Source organism: Salmo trutta, chromosome 17 (genome assembly GCF_901001165.1).
Source record: "Salmo trutta chromosome 17, fSalTru1.1, whole genome shotgun sequence".
Taxonomy (NCBI): domain Eukaryota; kingdom Metazoa; phylum Chordata; class Actinopteri; order Salmoniformes; family Salmonidae; genus Salmo; species Salmo trutta.
This window is the reverse complement of record NC_042973.1, coordinates 51,450,186-51,471,769: the sequence shown is the minus strand read 5'-3', so window position 1 is coordinate 51,471,769 and position 21,584 is coordinate 51,450,186. Positions and strand designations below refer to the sequence as shown.

General features: G+C 44.4%; 1 protein-coding gene across 12 annotated transcripts in view; it reads left to right on the top strand.

Annotated features, from left to right (window-relative positions):
• LOC115152367 (neuronal cell adhesion molecule) overlaps positions 1-21,584 on the top strand; it is a 117,423-nt gene that overhangs the window by 40,912 nt on the left and 54,927 nt on the right. For 6 of the 12 annotated variants that reach the window (XM_029697174.1, XM_029697168.1, XM_029697171.1 and 3 more), the window contains exon 1: positions 14,368-14,533. The exons of 1 other annotated variant lie outside the window; for it this stretch is intronic. The gene's annotated coding sequence lies outside the window, so the exon portion shown is untranslated. Of the gene's footprint in view, positions 1-14,366; positions 14,534-21,584 lie in introns of those variants that run through there. 5 more of the 12 variants (XM_029697173.1, XM_029697164.1, XM_029697165.1 and 2 more) reach the window with 1 other exon arrangement.

Sequence of the window (21,584 nt, the reverse complement as noted above, 5' to 3'; positions counted from 1 at the left end):
AGCTGTCATCGTTAAAGTATGGGGAATCTATTGGGGGGACACAGGAGGAGATTTTTCTCTTTTGACATCATTTCCTTATTAATTTCTAGCCAGATGTAAAATGTTCCTGTTTTGTCTAATTTAATAGAGTGGGTTAGATCTGCTCTATACCAAATTAGTATATCCTGTATACTTAATCTCTTCTCTGTAGTATACTGAATCTCTTCTCTGTTGCTCTGCTCACTGCCTGGGCATATGTCCAGCTGTCATGTTGAAGTCCTTGCCTCAGCAGCGGATGGCATGGGGTGGGCAGAAGGGGCATAGATCTGATATGGGGGGCCTATACTGTAGTGTGTGGCCAGGGTTTGCTTGGGGTGGTCTTAGCTGGTTGGGGTGTGACTGGTGATGCTGTGGTCTGGGTGTAGGTCCTCTTGGCTTGGGTTCTCTCAGTGCAGGTCCTTCAGGAGGGGGTCTTGCTGGTCTGGGAGGGTGTCTTGCTGGTCTGGGCGGGGTGTCCGTTGCTCTGTTCCTCCTGTGTGAGGTGCTCGGGCTAGGGTTGAGGGTCACGTCCTTCGGGGTCCTGGAAAAAGTTGGGATTGCTGCCTTATAGAGGTGGACCTGGTCGTAAAGGCTGTTCAAGTCCAGGTTTTGAGGCACAGTCTCGCGAAATGCTTGCGTTCACCCGCTGTATGGTGGCAGGGTGGAAGTATTTTCGTGGTAGCAGGGTGGAGATAACCACTTGTGTGTTGGGGAAAGTGGAAGAAGCTTTTTCAATCACTCGCTTGAGAGCTGAAGCCACCCTTTCCTGCTGGGCCCTCAGGTCATTTGTGCCCGTGTGAATTATGATGTGGCTGGGGGACCCAAGTCTGTCCTCTGACAACAGCTCCAGGGCATGCCTAGTGTTTGGGAAAAAGTTTATCCTCTTGAATGTATTTGCCATTTGAGTCAATGAGGAGCACAATCTCTGGATTTTGTGTCCTCAGTGGATGTGGCGGAGTTGTCAAGAGAGCTGTCAGGGGAGCTGACACGGGGGCTGTTAGGATGGGGTGGGGGCTGTTGGGTTGGTGGGTCCTGTGTTGTCTGTCCCATTGTGGTGTTGAGGTTGTGGTCCGGATCTGGGGTGGGCTGTTCTGCTGGCTTCTCTGGGGGAGTGTCCTGCTCTCTGTCACACCTCAGCTTTCTGACATCGTCCTTCAGTGACATGTGTGCCTCTTTTAGTTCTCTCACCTCAGTCCGTAGAGCAGCCAGCTCTCTCAGACAGCCGTCCATCTCCACCTTCTGCCCTCCTGGCCTTGTTGGGGGGGGGGTGTTGTTATGCTGGTCTGTTTGTGGGTTTGTTCTATCTGGATTCTGTGGACTAGCTCTCTGAGCTCCACCATGACTCTCTCCAGCTCTGTGAATGTATCCCTCTCAATGATGGAGGATCAGTGCAGTTGTGGGACCTGGGTGTGTTCAGTGCTGGGGGGGGGGGGGATGGGGGGGGCTATTCTCTCTTTCACTCGCTCTTTCTCTCTGAAATTCGCATTCAGATTGCTTTATTGGCATGAAATGCAATTTGTAGATATTGCTAAATATGTAATATATGCCATTTAGCTTTTATGACTTAGAGTCATGCGTGTATACATTTTACATACTAGTGGTCCCGGGAATTGAACCCACTATCCTGGCGTTGCAAGTGCCCTGCTCTACCAACTGAGCTACAGAGGACCAACGCAGCATGGCGGTACAGCATTTCAGTAAATACAATACAATGAGGATAATGAAATACAGTTCATTTCAGTAGTAATAATAATAATAATGTATACAGGTACAACACTCACTGACTCACACACCCACCCCCTGCTTTACTGTCTGTTCACTTGGATAAGAAACCAGGCTGCTGGGTGGATGTTATCACCCCTTTGTCCCTGGGCTGTCACCTGGACCAGGGAGCATGGTGCATGGCCTCGTTAGAGGAGAGGGGAAAGGGAAAGGGGAGAGAGAAGGGTCTGGAGGGCTGGCAGGCGGTGTCGCCAGTCAGTCTGCCTGGTCTGATATGTGTGTGTTCTGTATTTGGATCAGGAAGCATGGAGAGTGGATAGAGGAAAAAGGACAGGGAAGAGGGGGCTGGAGTTTAGGGGTGGCCACCAGTCTGTCTGCCTGGCATGGTCTGGTCTGGTCTCCCTCCACTGGGCCCACTGAGAGCATGGTGAGAGGACAGGGGAGAGATGAGAGGGTGGGGGTGGACCCTCCTCCTCCTTCTGAAACAGTTGGCATTGCCCCCGTCAATCTGCCTGGCCTGGGGCTGGTCTGGGCCTGCCTGCTTTGGTCTCCCTCACCTGGGCCAGAAACAGAGACAGAGACAGGCTGAGAACAGGGCAGAACAGGCCATACCTCTCGTCTCTCATCTCCCCAGGCTCACAGCTCACAACACACGCCAGCTCCCCCTCCCTCCATCCCTTGCCCCCTCTCCCGCACTGCCTCCACTTCGCCCAGCTCACCCTGTATCTCAGGTCTCCCTCGCTCATCCCCTCTCACCTGTTCTTCACCCCTTATTCTCTCTCTCTCTCTCTCCCTCTTTCTCCTCTCCCTCACCATCTCTCATCTCTCCCTCGCCCTCTCCCTTACTCTTGCCCCTCTCTCTATCCCTCATCCTCCTTGGCACTCTCTTATCTCGCCCTCTCTCCCTCTCATTTGTTCCAGCTGTCTCTCACCCTGTGCGCAATTGTCTTCTCGCTCCTTTTACTCAAATCTAGCTGTTTCATTTTCTTTGTATTGGTTGTCTCTTACCACCACATTATTTTTATGGTGCTGTGTAGGAGCCTATGTGCACTGGCGTTTTTGTGGGGAACAGAGCGATAGACGGTTAGACTACTTATTTATTATCTGGGCAGTTGCTTGCCATCTGTTTTTTATGGAGGTGTGTATACTTAGTTCACTTATTCTCTGACTCTCAGACTCCAGGATTAAAAGCTTTTACGCGAAGGTTCACTGACTGCTGTGCTGATTGCTATTCCTTTACCAGTTTGGGGGTCAGAAAGGTTCAATTTCCAAATACCTCAAAACTCCATTAGGATTCCAGCTATGCAGCCTGAATAGTCGTGCGCGGTTTCCAAGGTTACACGGTTAGTGCCGTTTCATTGAAAGCGTGCCATTTAGAGAGGAGTGTTAGCGTGTCACCTTTCATATGTATAATGACGTGTGTCTGTGTGTCGTGTGTGTGTGTGTGTGTGTGTGTGTGTGTACAGTGCCTTCGGGAAATATTCAGTATTCAGTCCCCTTGATTTTTCCCACATTTTGTTATGTTGTTTGTTATGTTATGTTACTCTTCCTAGAGCTCGCCGCCCAGCCCAACTGAGTAATCGGGGAGAAGGACCTTGGTCAGGGAGGTGACCAAGTACCTGATGGTCACTCTGACAGAGCTCTAGAGTTCCTCTGTGGAGATAGGAGAACCTTCCAGAAGGATAACCACCTCTGCAGGTCTTTATGGTAGAGTGGCCAGACGGAAGCCACTCCTCAGTAAAAGGCACTGGACAGCCCGCTTGGAGTTTACCAAAAGGCACCTAAAGACTCTCAGACCATGAGAAACAAGATTCTCTGGTCTGATGAAACCAAGATTGAACACTTGAATGTCAAGCGTCACATCTGGAGGAAACCTGGCACCATCTCTACGGTGAAGCATGGTGGTGGCAGCCTCTTGCTGTGGGGATGTTATTCAGTGGCAGGGACTGGGAGACACGTCAGGATCGAGGCAAAGATGATGCAGCAAAGTACAAAGAGATCCTTGAAGAAAACCTGCTCCAGAGCGTTCAGGACCTCAGACTGGGGTGAAGGTTCACCTTCCAACAGGACAACGACCCTAAGCACACAGCCAAGACATTGCAGGATTGGCTTCGGGACAAGTCTCTGAATATCCTTGAGTAGCCCAGCCAGAGCCCAGACTTGAACCTGATCGAACATCTCTGAAGAGACCTGAAAATAGCTGTGCAGCAACGCTCCCCATCCAACCTGACAGAGCTTGAGAGGATCTGCAGAGAAGAATGGGAGAAACTCCCAAAATACAGGTGTGCCAAGCTTGTAGCGTCATACCCAAGAAGAGCACTGTATGTTCCCTCACGTCTCAGGGAGCATCGTAAGGAGAGGGGGCAGGTGGTGTGAGAGCTGGCCTCCCTGTGAGGACGAAGAGAAAGATGAAAAGGAGGAGGAGGAGGAAAGGAGAAAACCCATTTCCCTCCTGCTGTCACAAACACACACTTATTTCAACATGGCCTCCTGTTTCTAGATAAATCACAACCATGCAGCCTTGCTTTCCTTCAGCTGTTGTTAAAGTTAGCCACCCAACTACTGCAACTGTAACAGTATAGCTTCCGTCCCTCTCCTCGCCCCTACCTGGGCTCGAACCAGGGACCCTCTGCACACAGACAACAGTCACCCTCGAAGCATCGTTACCCATCGCGCCACAAAAGCCGCTGCCCTTGCAGAGCAAGGGGAACAACCACTTCAGGTCTCAGAGCGAGCGACGTCACCGATTGAAACGCTATTAGCGCGCACCACCGCTAACTAGCTAGCCATTTCACATCGGTTACACAACCAAATACTACAGCCAGCCAACCCAGTTAGCCAGCCACTCTTATGTAAATGAAGAGATATGTGTTGTGTTGTGTTGGGTATTGTGTGAGGGCAAAACGGTTGCTACTGGGGCTCCCCGGTGTGTGTGTGTTAGTGTCAGCATCCTCTTTAGTGTAAGCAGTTGTAGACCAGTGTTTGTCTCGGACACTGGATAATGAACAGGTTGGCTGATTTTCTCTATACAGCATTGATCGCACGAAGCCCAGTAAATGAAAAAGGCACTCTAGTGGAAAGTAATGCAAGCGCGCACACACACACACACACACACACACACACACACACACACACACACACACACACACACACACACACACACACAGCTGTGCTCACTGGACCAGAGATGATCTTATTGGTGACAGTATGCAGCATATAGAGCAGGCCTCTCACCCAGCAGGCTATTTCCCCCTGCACTGTGTGCTACCGCAGAAGTGCGTGTGTGTGTGTGTGTTCCCTCTCCCCTCTGCTGTATGCTACTGCAGAAACCACTTGGAACACTTCCATATCCCCTGTGTGTCTTCAGCTGTGGCCTCTCAGATCCGAGGATAACCACTTCTTCAGAACAAAGACAATATAATGCAAATACCAAACTGAATATCTTATCCATGGCCTATGTACACCTACATTTCTGTGTGAACTGTTCTTTTAATAGCCTGGTCCCAGATCTGTTTGTGCTGTCTTGCTAACTCCTTTGGTCAGTTTCACGCCAGGCATCGTGGCACCAACAGATCTGGGACTAGGCCATTCTTTGACTGTTTCTCTTACAGTTCTGTAAAGCTGTCGATATTGTAACTGCCAGGTTCTTCCCATTACCATATGAATGTCAGATATTGACACGTACTGTATGCCCATATTTTTGGCAAGTAAACCAGTCCCTGTGGTGGAGGTCCTATTGAGAACTCATAAAAGCCTGGGCCTCATTTATCAATATTGCGTAGAAACTAGTCTAAAATAGTACTTACAAACTGAATTTAGAATGTTCGTATGCATATAAAAGTGTGATTTACCAAACAATCCTTCGAGCATCATATACACACCGGTAGGAGATAACCATTGATGAATGCTAATTGTTCTCAGCTTCAGTGCTTGTGCACGACCTTGGCTGTTTGCATTTTGAAACACCCCTAATTAAGCATATATGGTCAAAATCATCCCTTTAAGCCTGTGGGGAATATCCAACGCCGTACCATGAAATACAACCGCACAACCCAAAAAGCTACGAAAAAAAAAAAAACTTTTCCCGACACTGAAATAGAGTTGCTAGAGTCAAAAATGTTGTACAACCAAAAGGTTTTATTTGACTCGCTCAGTTGTGACTTGACCAGTAAAAATAAAAACATAGCTACAAAGAGAGGACCATTAGGACAATTCAAATGAGTAGGCAACACTCACCAATAAGCCATCCATCCTCACCAGCCCCCTCCTGTAGGCCTATAAGCCAACATTGCTGTTCTGCAGAATGAATAAGTCGTGCGTTCCACCGGGCCACCACATTCAGCAGGGTCTTTTGCGCATCACCTGCACATTAAGAGTGGAAACCTTTTCAGTTCACATAGTTGAAACCGTTTTTGGGATGGTTCTTGCATGGCGATGTGTGTGCCGTCTATGGCTCCGTTCGTATTTGGGAAGACATTGATGGCGTCATGGCAAAGAAACCCCCTCTTGACTTCAACCTGTTGTGCGATGGTGTACGGAAATTGTATGTGTTACTGTTCGTTTTGCTGATGATTGCATCCAAAACATTGGCTGTGAGATGCCGATCGGCAAGCTCCGTTGAAAAGTGCCCGTTGCCAAAAAACCCGGCGGTGGATAGCACTTAGGTGTGCACTGGAATGGCATGTGTTTGCCTTTTTAAGGCAGGTCTGGTAAAATCTGGTAACACTTGACACCCATCGTCGTAACACATTATGACACGGTCATAACCATGTCATAATATGTCATAACAGCGGACATAACTTGTCACAACCTGTTATAATATGGTCATTACACTGTCGTGACACATATTTACACCTGTTGTGACACTGACACCTTATGACAAGTTATGTCAGCTTTCATTACATTATGACATGGTTATGACTGTGTCATACCATGTTATGACACTGGGTGTCAAGGAAAGTGTTCCCAAAAATCAGATAAAACAGGTTTTGTGAAACGATATCTGATGAGCCAATCTATAAAGATGCACTCTCTGCAAAATGCAGTTTGAGCCAAATCTTCCAAAAGAGCCAGATCAACCATCTCTCATTCGATTTCCCATTATCGCAGTCTTTTATAGTATTTCAACGATGGTTTCACTTTCACACATGCCTCTAATGGAACAAATTACTGTACTTTTATATGGATTATTATTGTAACAAATGCACTGATGTGGTCAAATTATATGATATAGTTAGCCTTTCAAGATATGTTGCATGAATTCACAATCGAAACACAATGAAATCGAACAATTCTGTAATTATTTTCAACAAATATTTTCCCCATTCTACGCTTGACAAGCAGTTCCTTTATTCCACCACTTGTCACTGTGCGTACGCATGGTCATGTCTGTGCGTAAACGAACGCACACTCTCAAGCAAACGTGGAAATGATCCCAGGCATGCTTTTACGCACAGATATGTGCCTACGCATTGATACATGGAAAACCAATAATGTTGTTGTGTTGATTTAACCAAGGCAGGGATCCCTAATCTGAGTGAGTTGGCAATGATACCGCTTGTGCTACAGATTCATTTCTTTGAATGAACTTCTAACAATATTATCTTGTCCAATTGAGTAGGCTGCCAGAGTAAACATAAAAGCTACAGATGAATCCACAGTACCCAGTGACATCACCAGAGAAAGGCCCGGTGCAGAAAATAATGCAATCAAGTAGGAACTAATGTATTTAATACATGTTAGATTGATTTTCAAATATTAAATAATCATAACTTGTAAAAACTCAATCGTATCAGATCAGCAGAACACAAATAAAGTCATATCTACTCAATAACGGAATCTTATTGACATATGAGTTAGTACCACTTTTTGAGTTGAGTTCTACTGACCGTTTGGAGATGTTTGAGTATCCACATCCCCTGCTCTTTAATGAGTTGGGCAGTTACTTTTTTACAGTGTATAGCAAATGTGCCTATTTCTAAATGCTACAAAAAAACAAACAAGCAGTAACTGGTTTGCAAATTTGCTTTCTGGCTGGAAGGATTCCAGTCCTTGTGGGAATTCTTGTTAACCAGTCTGTTTGAGTGGAACAGAGAAATACGATACAGGACAATACAGGCCCTTAACCTTAGTGGTTAGTCTGCTGGCTGTGGGTGGTAAATCTTTCCTAATCAAAGGATCTGCGTGTTATTTGTGTTTTACTGCCTGCGCCCTCTCCATCTCTCTCTTTCTTTCTCTCTGTCTGTCTCTCGCTCTCACCCGCTTGCGCTCGCTCTCTCCCTCTTCCTCTCTCTCCACCTCTCCCTCTTCTCTGAGGCATGTTAACGCTCCATCTCTGACAATGAGCCTCATAGCACCATGGAAACCAATCAGACCATTCTTTGTGTGTGCGTGTGCATGTGTGTTCACAATTTGTGTGTGCATGTGTATGCTTCTTTCTGTGTGTGTGTGTGGAGGCAGGGACAGAAGTCTTCTTTAGATTTAAAAAGCTCTTAAGGAGGTCGTGGCCATCCCGACGGGTCTCTTTCTGTAATTCATGTAAATTCCCTTAAGAACTCTGCCTCATTGTCTAACCAATTGTCCCTGAACCACAGCCCTGTGTCATAAATGCCACCGTGTAACTGTGTGTCACTATAATGCTGACATTCCCGATGACGGTTCCAGAAAATTACAGAATTTTGGATGACGTTATTGGTCAGCCAAATGACCGCGTTCACAATAATATAACTGGTCGATTAAAAATAAAAACATGTATATAGAATCATAATAATAATTCTCGTCTCCTCCGCTCCTGACTGCATGTGCTGCAGGGAAGGGTCACAAGGTATGTGAGGATGGATGGGGGGGTGGAGAATTTAGCATTTTTCAAACACCTAAAACAGCTTTTTCCTAGCTTTTTCCTCAATCTAGAGCCATAATCATTACGCTTAAATCTATGTCAAACATTTCTGCACATCTAACATAACTCTTGAGCTCTCTCTATCCTCCTGACTGGTGGTTCCAATTTTTTTTTACTAAAGATGCTTCTCCTTACAAAAAAAGATTGCAGTTTTGAAACTGCAGTAAAAGTGCAGTAACTGCAGTCGACAGTGGTATTTTGGACGCAGTAACTGCAGTTACACTGCAAAATTATTGCAGTAAAAAAAAACTGTTATTTTGGATGCAGTATTTGCAGCATACTGTAGTTATACTGCACTCTGACTGCAATCTTTTTTCGTAAGGGCCACTTCTTTGCTAAAATCTGGGTAACAGATTGAAAGAAATTAGTCTTATTCTGTACATTTAGTTATTTCTTGCTTTTCTGAAGTCGACCAACCTTGCCAGCAGGCATGTTAGCTAAGATAGTTAGACAAGCTAGCTACTTTAACTTCATTGAAAGCCTGAAATGGCTTCTTGGTAGCTCGTTATGAGGCTGGGAGATTGGGAACCTATCTGGGCTACCTAAAGCCAACTTCATAAAATGGCTTGTTGGCTAGTAGTATTACAGAGAAACAACAACAGAAACCGGACAGATCTGTCGCTGTGCCCCCTATGGGCATGAAGCCTATGCTGCGTTGCCAAGGCAACTGAAGACTACAACACCTGTTTCGTCAAGGAGCAACAAAGTTTCACCACTTTGTAGAGTTCATGTTACTGTAGAGTCCATATTACAGCGGAAACAGACCCTGCATAAAGCCTGGCCGTCCCATCTTCAGTCGACCTGTTCTTTCCCCCAAAGTGTATAATCATAATCATATGAATAACAATAATAATTATTATTCATATTATTTAAACGGTTATGATGGTTATTTTTATTTTCATCCATAACAGTCAGTTATGTGGTTATACGGTAATTGTGCTAGCCCAAAATGAATGTTGTTTTTGTCATGGGAGGGAATGTTGTCGACAGAGTTGAAATTAGCCGTCAGTGCAGTTATTGTGGTGGGGGTCAGTTAAAGTTAACAAGGGTTCGATTTATAAGACAAAAGGATAACACCCTGGGATCCACTGTAATGTACATTTTGTATCACGTAAATCTTATGTTAATTCAATAGTTGATAGCAAAGGCAAACATCCAACTGACAAGTGCTGTACGAGGAAAGCTATTTTTGAAATGCGATGACATTATACGGATATTTTACTACACTGGTTGTTTGTACAACGTAAACAAACAATGCGACAGCCGTCGAAAATCAGTTTGAAGAACCAACGATCCATATAAAACGTTAACTTAGGATCCTTAAATCATTCGCTCAATACTCGTCTTTTCACTCTTTGAAGTATTTCAACAAGCTCCCCCCATCCTGCTCTAATAGCTTCGAGAGGACCCCGCCCCCTATTATCCTACTGAGCCAATAATATTTCACTTCCATTCAGACATCTATATAGAGAGAACCCCAAAAGAGACCTCTCCTCTATCCCACATACACACATGCAGACACACACACACTGACCCCCCCCACCACACACACACACACACACACACACACACACACACACACACACACACACACACACACACACACACACACACACACACACAACACTCTCTACCCCCCACACACACCATTCCTGTTACTACGACTCCAGCCATCCATTGCTTGACTGAACTTTGTTCTGTTAAAAGTTGCCATTTAAATATGCTGCAGTTGCCATTGAAATATTGTTCTTCCATTGCTTCTGTGACAAAGCCAAAGGAGGGTGCCCACGGCAACACAGTGTGAGTCTCAGGGAGCCAATGGGCCATCAGGGATCTCCTAGTGTCTGTCCTCAACAGAGTCAGTGTGCAGACGTAATGCCTATTAGACCTGCTCGATCATGCCGCATATACTCAATGAAATATGGGCCCCTTTTCATTCATTTCATAGTGTAATTCATACCTCATACCTATCAATTGTATTTCTGAAAGATGTCCGGAGACTCTGGACACAGGAATGAATGAATAATGTGTTTCTTTATAGAACATTCTCAGCTAATGGGATGCCATGCAGAGAAGTTACATGCGGAGAAAATACACAGTGCTGTAGGGCCTATGCCAATGCAAGTATGTTAAAACTGTTACATTCCAAGACAATTCATCGGTTTCGTATCTTTTGGCAGTCAGTGAAGCGATGGAATCCTATAGGCAATCCTACTGCAGTATGAAGCTACTTGAAATGTGACAGAAAATGTGGGGCTCATCCCAAATGGAATATATATATACTGGGTCCTGGACTTTCTGACGGGCCGCCCCCAGGTGGAAACAACATCTCCACTTCACTGACCCTAAACACTGGGGCCCCACAAGGGTGTGTGCTCAGCCCTCTCCTGTACTCCCTGTTCACTCACGACTGCGTGGCCATGCACGCCTCCAACTCAATCATCAAGTTTGCAGAAGACACAACAGTAGTGGGCTTGATTACCAACAACGACGAGACAGGAAGTGAGGTCACTCGGGGTGTGGTGTCAGGAAACAACCTCTCACTCAACGTCAACAAAACAAAGGAGATGATCGTGGACTTCAGGAAACAGCAGAGGGATCACCCCCCTATCCACATCGAAGGGACAGCAGTGGAGAAGGTCGAAAGTTTTAAGTTCCTGGGCGTACACATCAAAGACAAACTGAAATGGCAAAGAAGCCTCACCCAGGAGGCTGAAGAAATTTGGCTTGTCACCCAAAACCCTGACAAACTTTTACAGATGCACAACCCAGAGCTTCCTGTCGGGCTGTATCAGAGCCTGGCACGGCAACTGCTCTGCCCACAACCGCAAGGCTCTCCAGAGGGCAAACTACCTGCCCTCCAGAACACCTACAGCACCCAATGTCACAGGAAGGCCAAAATGATCATCAAGGACAACAACCACCCGAGCCACTGCCTGTTCACACCGCTATCATCCAGAAGGCGAGGTCAGTACAGTTGCATCAAAGCTGGGACCGAAAGATTTAGAAACAGCTTCTATCTCAAGGCCATCAGACTGCTAAACAGCAATCACTAACTCAGAGAGGCTACTGCCTACATTGAGACCCAATCACTGGACACTTTAATAAATGGATCACTAGTCACTTTAAACAATGCCACTTTAATAATGTTCACATATCTTACATTACTCATATCACATGTATATACTGAATTTTATACCATCTACTGCACCTTGCCTATGCCGCTCGGCCATCGCTCATCCATATATTTATATGTACATATTCTCATTCACCCCTTTAGATTTGTATGTATTAGGTAGTTGTTGGGGAATTGTTAGATTACTTGTTAGACATTACTGCACTGTTGCAACTAGAAGCACAAGCATTTCGCTACACTCACATTAACATCTGCTAACCATGTGTATGTGACCAATAACATTTGATTTGATTGGATTTGATTTAGTGCCCTACTTTTGACCAGGGCCCATAGGTCTCATAGGGTGCCATTTGGCATGCGTCCATGGTATACTGTAGATAGCTCTACATTCCAATGCAGTGCATTGGTTTGGCCATTGAGGCGATGAAACCAGTAGGTTAATGGTTCTATGGGAATATGGTGGAAATTATATGCTGCTAGCAATAACATGCAACAGTGACCAGGTAATGAAGCCATTGGCCATGCTCCCTCAATAGAGACGTGGATTCCCCTGGCTAGCCACTTTCTTCTATCCAGGCAATGGAGCTGTCTCAGAAACAACCTAGAGCACTAAGCTAGGACGAGAGAGAGAGAGAGAGAGAGAGAGAGATCCACTATCCAGGCAATATAGCTGTCTCACAGCCCAATGTATAACACTGAGCTATAGGAACAACAATGGAGGGAGAGAGAGAGAGACAGAAAATAGAGGCAGCAATCACAGAGTTGCGAGAGAAAAACAAGGTTATAGGTTCCGCTTGTTCACTTCAGTTCAGACCCCAAATCCTTGTTCCTGGCTGACAGACAATGACTTTGAGGCAGACTATGTTACATTTTCCCTGCTTTTGTGAAGGGAGGAGTATTATTCTGGGTTGGTGAGGACATAGAATAGAATAGTGACTCTGTCAAAAGGGATCACTCCCTGCCATTGTTGCCTACTGCAACCATAGCTAACGGACGTCAAAAGACTTTTCCAAACCTATTCTTTGAAATGGCGGCAATAATACGAGTAGGGAGGAGTGGGCAATAAAACAAACTTTCATCTAAACCAGCTAGATTAGATGTCATAGGATGGGCCATCTGTTGAGTTTAGGCGCCTTGGGGCAATTCGTTTTTTTCTGTTGTGAATTCGCAGGTGCTTTTACAGTGTGTCGCAACAACAGAGGCTATTTGATCAATCAAATCAAGTCACATTTATTTATATAGCCTTCTTACATCAGCTGATATCTCAAAGTGCTGTACAGAAACCCAGCCTAAAACCCCCAAACAGCAAGCAATGCCGGTGTAGAAGCACGGTGGCTAGGAAAAACTCCCTAGAAAGGCCAAAAACTAGAGAGAGGAGCCAGACTATGAGGGGTGGCCAGTCCTCTTCTGGCTGTGCCGAGTGGAGATTATAACAGAACATGGCCAAGATGTTCAAATGTTCATCAATGACCAGCATGGTCAAATAATAATAATCACAGTAGTTGTCGAGGGGTGCAACAGGTCAGCACCCTCAGGAGTAAATGTCAGTTGGCTTTTCATAGCCGATCATTGAGAGTATCTCTACCGCTCCTGCTGCTCTACAGAGTTGAAAACAGCAGGTCTGGGATAGTTAGCTGATGACCACTTTCTGGTAAACTGTCTTCAGGTTGGATGATTGGATCGTGTTGGGTTCTGAACGAACAGAGTACAAACGCAGACGGACACCTAGAAAAATGTCAAACCAATGTTTTCAACCCACTGGGTGCCTTCAGCCGCCTCGCACTTTTGCACACGATCTAAACAATCGTGTATACGTCAGGACGAAAGTAGGGGCACAACTTCTACAGTCCCAAAATTGCTGTTGCGCTGTTGTTTTCGCTGGCGGTTTAGTCTTGGAGCGGTTCCTCTTTATTCGGCACCGTGATGTTTATCAGCGACCTCCTGTTCATCTACTTAACAGACCTGTTCCCCTTTTCTCTCACGTAGCTTTCCAGTCACACAGTTCCTATTCCAGCCTTCATTGAGCCCCCAACACGTACTGTATATTATTATACAATAACGTATCAATACATTCTAATGGAGAGACAGAAATGTTGTATATTCAAGTAGAACCAAACAATGGGAAGGCATGGTTTGTAGTTTTTTTGGCCTCGGGGCAATTTTCTTCATCTTGTTGAAGTACTGTTGCATGTGCTTTTACAGCTAGTCCGAACAGCGGGAGGACGGTTTGATAGAGCTTGTCTACTGTTGGGTGTAAGCTCGAACGTGGTTTGATATTCATATTCACATTTTCATTAATTGAATGTGTTTTGCATGATAAATTCAGGATTCTATTCGTCCCCCTGTATTTTCAAGTGATGTAACAGCAATGTGTGATGTTCCGTCCCCCAAAAAATATTTGGGCTGAAAAAAACCCTGCATCTGAGTGTATTCTGGCCGCGTTCGTTTGATACCAGGAAATGTTAACCCCTATTGGAGAGACAAAAGGTTGTCTTAATCCCACTTGTGCGGGGAGAGAGAGGGGGAGGGGAGGGTCGAGGGGATGGCCGGAGGGGAGGAGGAGCTGTGTATTTGATTACAGGCCCCCCCTCTCTCTCACTGGCATCCAGCAGTGCTAGTTCCACCAGACAGACACAACGCGGAATACACAGCCACTGGGAATATAAAGACCTAACTTTGTTCTCTCCACACACCAGACACACACACACACACACCCACACTGGGGAGATTTGTTCTTGCAGACAGAACCAGAGAGACAGGTAATGTACTCTTTTTTTATTTATCCTTTATTTAACTAGGCAAGTCAGTTAAGAACAAATTCTTATTTACAATGACGTCCTAGGAACAGTGGGTTAACTGCCTTGTTCAGGGGCAGAACGACAGATTTTTACCTTGTCAGCTCGGGGATTCAATCTTGCAACCTTTCGGTTATCTTTCGGGTACTGGCCCAATGCTCTAACGTTGTTGCACATTGTGAACACTCGTTTAGAGTTTGCCTGAGTACATTCTGTATACAATGAGTAAAGTCCATCTGTGGCTTAATGGTTTTTTTCTCTGAAGGCATTCTCGACCCGTGTCATGAATATTCTGCTGCATTCCCACAAGCAGCATATAAAAATGTCATGCTTTTTCTGCCAACTCATTATTATTATAATGATGGAGGTTTGTGAGGGGAAACGCTCGGAGCCCTGACTTATGGAGTCACGTTCCCCTAATGTAAATGCATTATTGGAAGTGTGGCGGATCTAATACTTTTTTGTCTGCTGCTCCACGCTCTGCTATTCCCTCTCTCTCTTGTTAGAAACCCTGGAGTTCTAAAATTAAACCCACCGACAGGCTGAGACTCCAATACACTGCAGTGCTGCAGACAGAAGCTCTTCTCTTCTCTTCCTCTCTCTCTCTCTCCTCTCTCTCTCTTCTCTGTTGTCTCTGATATGAGACACAGCCTTGAGGAAAAACTAACAGAACACTCTCATTACAAATGTGTGGCAGCTCTCTCCGCGTCTCTTCTCTCTCTTCGCTCTCTTTCTTTCTCTCTCTCATCTCTCTCTCTCTCTCTGCCCCCTCTCTCTCATCGCTTCTCTCTCTCTTTCTCTCTCCGCTCTCTCTCTCCGCCCCGCCCGCCTCTCTCTCTCGCCTCTCTCTCTCGCTCCTCTTTCTTTCTCTCTCCCTCTCTCCTCTCCTCTTCTCCTCCTCTTCTCCTCTCTCTCCCTCGCTCCCATCTCCCTGTCCACTCTCTCATTCCTCTCGCCTCTCTTCTCTCCTCTTTCTCCTCGCTTCTCCTCTCTCTCTCTCTGTCCCCCTCTCTCCTCTCTCCTCCTCTCTCTCCTCTCTCTCTGTCTCTCTTCTCTCTTTCCTCTTCTGCTCTTCTCTCCTCCCCTCCTCTCTTGCCCCCCCTCTCTCTCTCTCTCCTCTCTCCCTCTTCTTCCTCTCTGTCTCTCTCTGTCTTCTCTCCTTCTCTGTCTCTCTCTCTCTGTCTCTCTTTGTGTCTCTCTCTGTTTCTCTCTCTGCCTCTGCTTATGCACTACACTAACAGAAGTGGACCATGCATTCTCAAGCTGTGGCTTTCTCACCTCACTTATCCAATCAACTCCATGTACTGTATGAGAAAGAGAGGAGAGAACGAGACAGTGAGAGAGAGCGCACAGGTGTCGTAGTTATTGAACTTCTGTCGAAGTTATTGCACTTCTGTGGGTGAACGCACGATGGTGGGAATATGGTAATGCGGTTTAGGAGTGGTACAAATTACAGAAGTCTTGAGAGTGAGTGAGGGTGCTTTTGGCACATAATGTATAGAGGTCGACCGATTAATCGTAATGGCCGATTAATTAGGGCCGATTTCAAGTTTTCATAACAATCGGTAATCCGTATTTTTGGTCACCGATTTGCCGATTTATTTTTAAAATTGTAATTTTAGTATTTTTATAAATATTTTTTAACTAGGCAAGTCAGTTAAGAACACATTCTTATTTTCAATGACGGCCTAGGAACGGTGGGTTAACTGCCTTGTTCAGGGGCAGAACGACAGATTTTTACCTTGTCAGCTTGGGGATTCAATCTTGCAACCTTACGGTTAACTAGTCCAACGCTCTAACCACCTGCTTTACATTGCACTCCATGAGGAGCCTGCCTGTTACGCGAATGCAGTAAGAAGCCAAGTAAGTTGCTAGCTAACATTAAACTTATCTTATAAAAACCATCAATCAATCACTAGTAACTACACATGGGTGATGATTATTACTAGTTATTTCTAGCCTGTCCTGCGTTGCATATAATCGATGCGGTGTGCATTCGCGAAAACGGACGGTCGTTGCTCCAACTTGTACTAACCGTAAACATCAATGTATTTTTTTAAAATCAATGACATAAGTATATATTTTTAAACCTGCATATTTAGATAATATTGCCTGCTAACATGAATTTCTTTAACTAAGGAAAATGTGTCACCTCTGCAACAGAGTCAGGTATATGCAGCAGTTTGTGCCGCCTGGCTCGTTGCGAACTGTGAAGACTATTTCTTCCTACAAAGACAGCAACTTCGCCAACGGGATGATTTAACAAAAGCGTTGCACGACTGTACCTAACCATAAACATCAATGCCTTTCTTAAAATCAATACACAGAAGTATATATTTTTAAACCTGCATATTTAGCTAAAAGAAATCCAGATTAGCAGGCAATATAACCAGGTGAAATTGTGTCACTTCTCTTCCGTTCATTGCACGCAGAGTCGAGGGTATATGCAAACAGTTTGGGCCGCCTGGCTCGTTTGCGAACTAATTTGCCCGAATTTTACGTAATTATGACATAACATTGAAGGTTGTGCAATGTAATTTGAATATTTAGACTTATGGATGCCACCCGTTAGATAAAATACGGAAACTGTTCCGATTTCTACTGAAAGAATAAACGTGATATTTTCCGGATTCGACCATATTAATGACCTAAGGCTTGTGTTTCTGTGTGTTATTATGTTATAATTAAGGTCTATGATTTGATAGAGCAGTCTGACTGAGTCGATGGTAGGCACCAGCAGGCTCGTAAGCCTTCATTCAAAACAGCACTTTTGTGCGTTTTGCCAGCAGCCCTTCGCAATGCATTGCGCTGTTTATGACTTCAAGCCTGTCAACTCCCAAGATTAGGCTGGTGTAACCGATATGAAATGGCTAGCTAGTTAGCGGGTGCGCGCTAATAGCATTTCAAACATCACTCGCTCTGAGACTTGAGTAGTTGTTTCCCTTGCTCTACATGGGTAATGCTGCTTCGAGGGGCTGTTGTCGATGTGTTCCTGGTTGAGCCCAGGTAGGAGCGAGGAGCGGGACGGAAGCTATACTGTTACACTGGCAATACTAAAGTGCCTATAAGAACATCCAATAGTCAAAGGTCTATGAAATACAAATGGTATAGAGAGAAATAGTCCTATAATTGCTATAATAACTACAACCTAAACTTCTTACGGGGAATATTGAAGACTCCTGTTAAATGGAACCACCAGCTTTCATATGTGCTCATGTTCTGAGCAAGGAACTTAAACGTTAGCTTTCTTACATGGCACATATTGCACTTTTACTTTCTTCTCCAACACTTTGTTTTTGCATTATTTAAAACCGAATTGAACATGTTTCATTATTTTTGAGGCTAAATTGATTTTATTGATGTAGTATATTAAGTTAAAATAAGTGTTCATTCAGTATTGTTGTAATTGTCATTATTACAAAAAAAAAACGGGCCAATTAATCGGTATCGGTTTTTTGGTCCTCCAATAATCGGTTGTCGGTATCGGCGGAAAAAAAATACAAAAAAAAAAATATCATAGATCGGTCGACCTCATAATAACGTTGTATGATAGAAAAAGTTGTGTTTATAGTGCTCTTTAGTTTGCAGAGTGATTGCATACTGGTGGAAACGGCAGATGCTCATGCAGTTTTTGAGGTTTTGATTTAAAATTGGAACAGTACTCGGTGTATTATTGAGTGGTTTTGAGCAATGTGGCTTTCCATATATGTTGGCATAGTTATTGCTCTTCAGTGGGCATGTTGATCGATGGCATGTGGTGGTGTGCGTTTGCAAACGATTCATTATTTCTGAAGGACTCTTTTCATTGACTCGAGAGTAATTCTTTTTTTTCTTTTTTTTCTGAGTGACTCGTTCATTTTAGTTGTTTGTTTAGTGCGGGCCACAATAGGTCCTACAGCAGGATTAATGCACGCTCCTCCAGCTCAGCGGCACCAGAGACATACCCTGACGACCAACTGTTTGTTATATGCACGCAGAAAAATAGATCATAAGCATAGTGAAGAGAATACATATTTGCAATTGATCATTGATCACATGGTGCAAGAATGGATGCAAGTAATTGATTGACTCAAATTAACGAATGAGTTGGAATGTTAGTTATTTTGACTGAACTAGTCAAAGATCCTAGTCAGTAAAAGAGCGGAGCTTACCATCACGAATAGCGTGAAGGGTTTTCTTTAGAAGCAGTTTTAGGAGTGATTGGAACAGGGAGCACAATCAGACCTGATGTGTGTGAGTGCTTTTGATGTGAGTACTTTTGCCATGTGTTTATCCTCTGAATATTCCAGGCATTGTTTACTCCCTATGAGTGCTGCTATCTCTTAGATCCTTGGAAACTGAGCCACACAGGAGTAGTACATGCGTTGTATCTTTCCCGATGAAGAGTTTTGTAAACCTAATTTCTGTGAAGTGTTTTGTAGCCCTCTCGTCCTCTCTGCCCACTCCTATCTCCCAGGGTACTCTCTGTCTGCGTGTCCCGGTTATTTCTATCCCAGCTACCTTCAGTCTGTTTTAATCACCATGGCAGCGGTGGCGGTGTAGAGACAGACCTGAGGTCAGCTGGGTGGAGTTGTGTGGTGTCTGTCTGTGCTATTTGAACCTAGGTCTGTTCGCAAGCAGCATGGCTTTCTGACACTTTGAGGATCCATCAAAAACATGATAACCGTCACAAGTTCATTGTGACATTTTGACTTTTATTAGGAGTTTATATAGCTGAGAGATTCAGTCAGATGTTGTAACATGACTGAAGGTAGGCAGGCCATTTATTAACATGAATCCATGATACTCGTAATCTTGATTTATAAATGGTAAGGTTTGTGAGATTGTACCTAACCACAAATAGACCTCTGTAAAGGTATTTGATACAGCCTAGATAAAATATGAATATTTCAAAGCAAGAATAGAAGGTCATGCTCTCACAATAGGAGCTACTGTAGATTTTTTTTGGAGGATGCTGAAGGTGTTCTGTTTACTTTCCTATTACCAGTTATCTGATGGAAATGTGGTAGAAAACAGTATGCAGCTATATCGCCGGTGGGAAACGACAGGGCCCCTGCCGTTCTTATTTAGAACAGCTTCTCTGACATTGATACGCTTTGCTGGAACTAAGTTGTATTGGCTTCGATCAATCATGTGGGACATCGATACAAGTGGGTGTCTCAGTGTTTAACGTGGACATAGTTATTTGGAGAAAGGCCCTTGAGTCGGTGAATAACATTCAGTTGTGTAGCAAGGACATTAGGCTGATAGCCAACTAGAAAGAGACACAGGCACACATACACTACCGTTCTAATGTCCTTGTTTTTTAAAGAAAACACATTTTTTTGTCCATTAAAATAACATCAAATTGATCAGAAATACAGTGTAGACATTGTTAATGTTGTAAATGACTATTGTAGCTGGAAACGGCAGATTTTCTTAGGGAATATCTACATAGGCGTACAGAGGGTCCATTATCAGCAACCATCACTCCTGTGTTCCAATGGCACGTTGTGTTAGCTAATCCAAGTTATCATTTTAAAAGGCTAATTGATCATTAGAAAACCCTTTTGCAATTATGTTAGCATAGCTGAAAACTGTTGTGCTAGTTGAGTATCTGTATCATCAGTATTTGTGGGTTCGATTACAGGCTCAAAATGGCCAGAAACAAAGACCTTCTGAAACTCGCAGTCTATTCTTGTTCTGAGAAATGAAGGCCCATGAAGTACCCCTATGAGTACCCAGAAATGAAGTACCCATATGAGAAATTGCCAAGAAACTGAAGATCTTGTACAACGCTGTATACTATTCCCTTCACAGAATCGCGCAAACTGGCCCTAACCAGAATAGAAAGAGGAGTGGGAGCCCCGGTGCACAACTGAGCAAGAGGACAAGTACATTAGAGTGGCTAGTTGAGGAAACAGACACCTCACAAGTCCTCAGCTGGCAGCTTCATTAAATAGTACCCCGCAAAACACCCGTCTCAACGTCAACAGTGATGAGGCGACTCCAGGATGCTGGCCTCTAGGCAGAGTTCCTCTGTCCAGTATCTGTGTTCTTTTTCCCCATCTTAATCTTTTCTTTTATTGGTCAGTCTGAGATAGGGCTTTTTCTTTGCAACTCTGCCTAGAATGCCAGCATCCCGGAGGTCGCCTCATCACTGTTGACGTTGAGGACTGGTGTTTTGCGGTTATTATTTAATTAAGCTGCCAGTTGGGGACTTGTGAGGCGTCTGTAAACTTGGATAACAACAATAAACTTGGATTAGCAAGCACAACGTGCCATTGAAACACAGGAGTGATGATTTCTGATAATGGGTCCCTGTACGCCTATGTAGATATTCCATAAATAAAAAAGCCATTTCCAGCTACAATAGTCATTTACAACATTAACAATGTCTACACTGTATTTCTGATCAATTGATGTTATTTTAATGGACGAAAAATGTGCTTTTCTTTAAAAAAACAAGGGCATTTCTACGTGACCCCAACTTTTGAACGGTAGTGTATATGTACGCACACACGCACAACACACACACACACACACCACACACCGGCTTACCCCTCTCACCCTCTAGCTCGCTGCCACGGGCTGTAGTGTCCCATTCGTCGTCCGTTGGATAAATTGTATATTCTGAATGAATAAACCTTGTGTGTACATACACTAGGTACCTCAGATATATCCTTTGTTTTCACTCCTACCTAGCATAGTTGGATTGTTTCACTCCATTTCACACTGGGAATATCAATGGAAGTGGAAAGCCAATATCAAGGGCTTATGGGAGATTAGGTTATGCTGCGCTGTGTAAAAGAACTATATTTTCATAAGATCTGGCAGAGATCATAGTAACGTTTCCTTGAGCAACATCCTGGTCTGTAATCTACGGTGTGACTGGGATAGGGTCCAGGACAGATCCAGTGGAAGGGGATTTAGTGGCTTATGGAAATAGACAAGAGAGAGTGCACCCCCCCATGAGACATAGATAGGTGTCCCACTGTGTGAAGGAATTATAGAACTGTGTCACAAACATGCGTAC